Source organism: Chamaea fasciata, unplaced genomic scaffold (assembly GCF_029207755.1).
Source record: "Chamaea fasciata isolate MVZ Bird 193981 ecotype frontalis unplaced genomic scaffold, bChaFas1.0.hap1 SCAF_5, whole genome shotgun sequence".
In the NCBI taxonomy this organism is placed as follows: Eukaryota; Metazoa; Chordata; class Aves; order Passeriformes; family Sylviidae; genus Chamaea; species Chamaea fasciata.
In genome coordinates, this window is record NW_027094090.1 from 45,485,069 (window position 1) to 45,492,283 (window position 7,215).

The following is a 7,215-nucleotide window of genomic DNA, read 5'->3' on the forward strand; positions in this document are numbered from 1 at the left end:
GGATGAAAGAGAATGCAAGAGAGAAGATATGGAAAACGAATGCAGGAAATTAGGAAGTAAGTAGATGTAGGGCTTTATCTATCAGTCTAGGCCAAAGGCTTTTACTGTTTCCTAGTCTTAACAACACTAACTATGCAGGGGAGATAGGTAGAATTAAGATGTTACCTTTTAACTGCCCCAGCTTGTTGCCCTGCCCTTCTGCAGAAAGTTGTTACACCCTGAGGGAGAGAAGAGAGAGCCATACCTATTTCCCTGTATAGTGTGGCAATTAGCTTTAACCACCAGTGAGGACATAGAGGCAGGTGAGTCAGATGCCTGTAGTTTCTTCTGACGCACCTCCTAGGGAGGGTACCCTCTGGCACATGGGAGGGATTAAGTGCTGAGGTCTGTAATAATGTTTTTAATTGGCACAGCTAGATCAGTCAGGCTTTTCTTAACTAATTTTTGCTGTCCTATGAATCCTGTTTTAGGCAGCGATGTGTATGTTTATATGTTGGTGCTAGATTTGGAAGAGTCCATCCAAGTGAGAGAGAAAAAAGGGTGGCATAAAACCAGAAGAATATAGATGGCAGCTCCTATCTGCTCACTGAAAGAAATGCTTCCTCTTAGGTACCAGTGAGACACTTTACATAGCTACATGTGCATTTAAGGTTGAATAAGACAATTTATTAAACTCATATGTAACCTGTAGAATTTTTCTGACACTGAAAATACCAAAGTGCATCTTCAAATGAGATTAACAATTTCTACAGATGAAAAGATAAAAAAAGAAGAGATTACTCATAAATTTCAATTGATTTAAGTGTAGAATTCCTCACCAATTTCTTTTTGTGTAGCTGCTTGCTTTGCCAAATTGCTGATTGAGCCACTAAACTATTCTCTAAGTCAAGCACAGCATTTTTCAAGTTCTGTTTCACCAGAGTATAAAATAATTAAAGCTATAAACAAAAAAGAAGCAGGAATGCCACAGTCCCCCACATATCTATTAGTTGTCATCTGTAGAGTCTAGCAGTTAGACAGAAGCATGTCAAAATTAAATGGTGAGCCTTATTTAACGTACTTACTTGTTCTCTCCTTTATCATTCTTCATTTCAAAGCTCTTCTCTTCACAACATGGCATATTCCTGGTCATGCAGATATTTATACTCCACAGTAAATTGCTGCACAATTATACTTACCTTTTAAAAACAAACAAAAATTCAGTTGGAGCTTTTGTAGCCACTACATGCATGGCTTTAGAATTAGTTAAGTATTTTGCAGAATAGATAGTAATTTATGTCAGTTTATAGACCATTCAGAATTTAGGATAAATGTCTACTAGAAATTTAAAAAATAATAATAAAAAAAGAGGAGGTAACTCTGTACTTGCAATTCTGTATTGGTGCAATTTAATCTCATTAGCTTCATTCAATATTTTGTTTTGAAAAATTATTTTACCTTTTTTATAATTCGTCAAAACAGTTTATTTTGCCCACCAATAAGCTCTCCATAGAAACAGTTGTATCTTAGTAACATACCAATAATAGAGTTCAGGGAATACACTGCCTCTGTATCTACTGCCCTTAAAGAACCATTTGTAGTTGTTATAAGGGAAGATTTCCTTTCTGCAATTGCAGCAAGCACAGCACTGCAATACAACATCTCAGTGCTTCCTAGGTTGATCTCCTCTACGCCTGAGATACAGGTCATTTCTGCCTCTTATTCCTTGCCCTTCATAGGAGCATATCAGCAAAGATGTCAAATGGCTGTCCCTTACAGCTGGGAGTTTATTTTTTTTGGTTTTGTTTTAATTGGATGCTAGTTGATGAAGTACATGAACACTTCTTGCTTTTGGCCCTAGTCAGATAAATTCAAAACTCTTTTTACTACTACCCCCGTTTGATTTTTTTTTCCATCCCAGGTCTTTCTACGTTAAAAAAAAAATAAATTGGAAAATTGTATCACTTTGTGGATGTGTAGCTGCTCTGTAGGGCACTACTTTTCTACACTCCAGGTGACTCTAGCTTTACCAGCTCTCTCATTGTCTTGCCTCTCTCCTTTCTGCTCTTCCAAACTTGCTGTAGGGCACCTGTTTGTCCTCTGGCACCTTTGTTCCCCCTGTCCCTCACAAAGCTGAAATGATCCAAAGGAACAGTTATGATGACATTTGAGCTTCTCTGCAGCGATGTGTAGATATTTACACTGAGCTGATTATTAGCAAGTTGAGCACATAGTAAAATCTACTTAGTTTAACCAGCACTTCAGGGGAAAAGAAGCAGGAAGTAGAGTGATGCAGGGGCTGTGTGTCGCTCCTTACATGGTGGGGGCTGTGCCATTAATTTGTCTGGATAGAAAGGGATGAAGCACGATTCTTACACTGCTTTGTAGTTGGTATTTGCTGCATATTGCCTGCCTTGACTGGTATTATTCTCTGCTTCAAAATAAACCAGGCCATTTCACACTAGGGTAGAGTGTGTCCCAACCCAGCCCTCCACAAGAAGCTTTTAAGATGTCAAGCAGCAGAACATCCCATCCCAGGTTTTGATTAAGGAAAAGAGTAGTTATCAGCTTTGGTCTCAGGCACAGACTAACTGAGGGAGTGAAGGCAGAGGCAAGATACCTCTTGTCTCAGCACACAGTTATTAAAATAACATGTCTGGAGGCAAAAAAGAGGCCCAGGAACCCAAAGAAACCAGACAGATTTGACAAGAGTTTCTCTTACCCTCTGTGTGGGGAGAATGAGGCAGAGGGAAGGCATCTTGCTAAACATGGTTTTAGAAATTTTATATTTGTGTGGTTCATCTAAATTTGCAGCAGTAGCAAGTGAGCTATTTCAGAATAAGAAATGGGGACACTGGGAGGAGCCTTTTTTTTTTTTTTCAGGGAAATGTTAGGGCACTGTGAACTGCCAGTGATTTTTTAGGAGGCTAAGGTATAAAAAAAAAAAGCAGCAGAGCTTTGGAAGTCATGGGGGCTTTGACACCCCTCTCTACCAACCTATGTATGCTCATCTAACCCTAGGGACATTCTTCTCACTTCTCTTTGGCTATGACATCTCCATGCTCATGTCTCAGGCAGCTGTTGGTCCTCATTTTACAGCCTTCATCATTTCTGCAGCCACAGGTCACTTCCTGTACCTTCCATGTGGAAGGAAATGGGGCAGGCCATGGATGTGGGTAAAAGAGTAACACAGAGCGCTGATGGAAGAGCAGGAAGGCCTGCAGTGATATTGCAAGGTGGTCTATATGGAGAGAAGAGATTCAGCCTAAAGCAGCAGATCATCTTTCCTAGGCCCTAGCAGAACCTGCAGATTCCTCCCTCATCAGCTGTCAAAGAAGGCTGTGTCTACAGTAGCAATTAGTTTCAAAGCAACAGTGTGGTTTGGAGGAAAATCTTTTCATTGTCTCCACTTACCATGTGGTGTTTCAGTTCTCAAAGTGGTTTTGGTGCATACAAACCAAATTGCTTCAGGAGGAAATGAAAACAGAAGCTCTGCTTCCAATCTGCTCCACATGCACCCTAGTGCTAATGGGGATAAGGGGTTCCAAAATAGCATGTGAGCTGCATCATCACAAGGTCCTCTAGCACATACCTAACACTTCTTCTGAGAAAGCTTTGAAACACATGTGTAGCAGAGATGTTTGGCTCCAGTGACCAGGCTATATAATCTAGAATAACCCCCCAAAACACATACCATGGAAAAATGAGGCGCCTTAGTATCAACTACTTCATTCTACCAATCCAGTCCCTATGTGCTGAATTACTTTCTCCTGAAAATACTGCTTTTTCCTCTGCCTTGAGCTGGCTTTGGGAAATGCCAAATTTAACCTAAAAATGTACCTAGAATGTTTCTTGTATCTGGTAAGGGGGATGCCCACACAATTTAATTATATTTGTTAGCTCTTTATTCACTAAAGACAGCTCTCTAATCACTATTAAAGAGCTAATGTTGCTCATCCTAACTTGAATGAAAGACATAAAGCAAAACCTGCCAGCAATCACAATAGTAGGTATGCTGGTACTGTAGCCAAGGATACAGGCAGAGCTGTGGAATTGTACCCCAGGGTGGGTAAAGGCACATAGGCTGAAAACTGCACTCAGTAAGATGCCTACTCACCAAAACAAAAAAAAAAAGGCAGACAGAGCTGGGTGAATAACGGTGACAATGTCATTCTCTCCTGAATGGAAGCTACTATCTGCCTGCTATGAGGGTAGAAGAAACCAGTGTTTAAGCCAGAATGATGAAAGAGGTAACAGTCTACATTTACCAATATAATTACAAAATTATATAAATTCTTAATTGTTGTATTTCCCCCCACTTTTCCTATGATTTCCATTTATTTATGAGCTTCTTTATTTGCATAGCTCAGTGGCAGCACCAATGTAAGCATCTGCAAGTACCCAGTGCTCTGTGCTGCTATTGTCACTTACAGTCAAGATTTAGTTACAGCTGCTCCCAGGAGCCATAGTGTGCCCTCATCCCTCACTTATCCTACTGTGAATTGAAAACATGTTCTAACAAAATGCTACGAAATGACATGCAAGATTACAAAGACATTTTTTCATATGGAAAATTATACTGTTCTTTAAGAATCTGTAATTTGTACAGTTTAATCTTTTTTCTTGCCATGTCAGATAAACCTAGACATTCTACTCTCAGATGATAGCACATTTGAAGATATGAGAGAAACTGGGAGCTGCTGGAACATATTGCAGAAGCCTAAAGCACTTAGCAACAGAGAAAGTGTGGGCTGCAGCGACAGAAGCCGGAATGTGGAAACAAGTGACATCGAGGCGGCTGTTTGGGAAAGAAGAGCTTTTACTTTGTTTATAATTTCAGTAATTCTAAAGAACTTGGCAGTGTGGGAGGTCACTGCAGTCTCTGACTCTGCACATATTCTTTTCTGTGTGACTGTTTTTCAAATGCCTATGATAATTATTACCAGGAGCGCTGGATGTTCTAATTTCCTTTTGTACTTCCTGTTTCTCAAAAACTAGAGAAGTAAAATTAAGATATTTGTTTTGCTTCAGTTTATCCTGTTAAGACATACTCATGTGGCAGGGTGTGTGAATAGTTTTTTAAATTATAGTGATGTCTTCTAGAGTGATACAATCATTTACCATGTTGCTTTTTAGTGCTTTGCACTAGAACATCCTGATAGTGTTCATCCATCCGAATGATGGATGTCAAATAACTGCTAAAGAGAAGATGCCTGAGATGCTGAACAGGATAAATTGAGTTCAGATAAAATTAAAATTTTTCTGACATCATCGTGACTTTTACAAGGGCATTCAGAAATCAGTGTGTTTCTATGTCCTGCAGGTCCTACTGAGGTAGAAATGATCTGGAGAACTTTACTCACCAGTTGCTGGGAACTGTTTTACCTAATGCATATGCATATGCACCTGCAAATGCAAAAAAAATCTCCTTTCCTCTGAAAAGTTACTCTGCACATTAAATGCAGGAGCTGAAGAGCTCTAGGGTTGAAAAAAAAAGGCCTTAAGGAACTTGGAAACCTTACCATAATTGTTACATTTTGTATTCAATGAAGGTTGAGCTAGGCATTAGCTTGTATTTTCTTTTTCCTCTCTATAACTGTCTCTTGTGGTTTGCATTATTCAGTAATATAATTGAGTCTACTTTTGAAGTATTACGTCTTTAACAAAGTAAAAGATAGAGATGTACCAAATTATTGTAACAGAGTTGCTACAGAAATTCACAGAACAGAAAAAAACACAAGGAATAAATTTATATGTAGTAATGATGCCTGAGGAACTATTAGTATTGAAGTCTAATAAATTTATCAACTCACTAATACTACAGTGTTGAATAGCTTCAGGCTACTGTTGATATTCTTTAACTCCACAGGTGACCTGTCATTGGATAACTGGCCTTTTAAAGGGAATTGGATTCAGCCTAACTGCTGATCAACTGTTTACTTCCAAAATGCTATAGTAATTTCAGGTATTAAAGTGCAGTAATCACCTCACATTAGATGGAAAATTTGAAAGAAAAAATAGAAAAGTAAAAGAAAAATTTTAAAAGAATTAATACAAAATGCAGTCACCATGCCAAAGCTGGCTAACAAATGTATTACTGAGAAAGTTAATAAAGTACAGAGACATCCCTAAGCTGTAAGAGAAGTAGTGTAGGCGTTATCAAATCATTCAGACTCCAACAGGGTGAACCTGAAAAGTCATCCCATGACACAAACAGCAACATCTTCAAGCCTTCCAAAACACACTGGGACCACTTACAGGTCACTTACGGAGAGAAGATCATTTTGATCTGAACCTCCCAAGGTCCCTTTGCTAAGGAACAACCCTGAAAATATGTTTCACCACTTGTAGCCTCAGGGCAAAACACTTTCCCTTGAGGAAGTTTCCCACAGCTCCCTGTCTGCAAACTTCTCAGGGACGAAGCGCCAGACTGTCTCTCTGCATTTTAATAGCTGCAGAGTCCCAGGGAGGAAGTATCACCTGTTGAAGGAGTTTAAAGACCTGAAATTCCAGCACCATTGCTAAAATATATGCCTTGACCTACTCCCACTTGATGTTTTTCCTTTCTTCTTGCTTTCTTCTATTGCTCTCAGCTGCTGCCTTTCTCTTATTATAAGCAGGACCATTATCTCCTTATCTCAGATCTCTGTTGTGCCCAGTGTACATAATTGCCACCATCAACCCTGAATTCTCTGACTCAGAAAATATAAGTCAGAGGCTTGAGGGAGCTCCACCTGCACTGCAGAGATCTGCCAGGGCCCCTCACCTTCCCATTGAGCACTCCCACTCTCTGCCTTCTATTTCAGTTACTGCTCAAAAAAACAGCTCAGATAATGGAAACTGTAGGAATGGTAACGTTAGCCACCACACTTGCCTCTGCTAGAAGTCTTAATTTTTATTTTTTAAACAGTGCAAAAGACAAAGGAAAAAAAAAAAAGTCCCCAAACTAACCAACCAGCCCTCTCCCAGCTCCCCCTCCCCCTACAAAACACCAAAAATCCACCTTGACAATTAAGGTTCTTTTCCCTAGAAAATGAGCCTGGAACTCCCCTTTTAATGTCTGAAGGCAGCCAGCATCACTATCAGGCATGGAACTGGAGCTAGATACTAGTCAGTGTTGCTGCTATCAAAGGTAAGTTTGTCCAACTTTAGATCTGAGAAATGAAGGCTAGGGACTAAAGTTGCCGCAGCTAACTTTATCCTTTTCTTTGCCCAAAACCCAACAAATATATATGA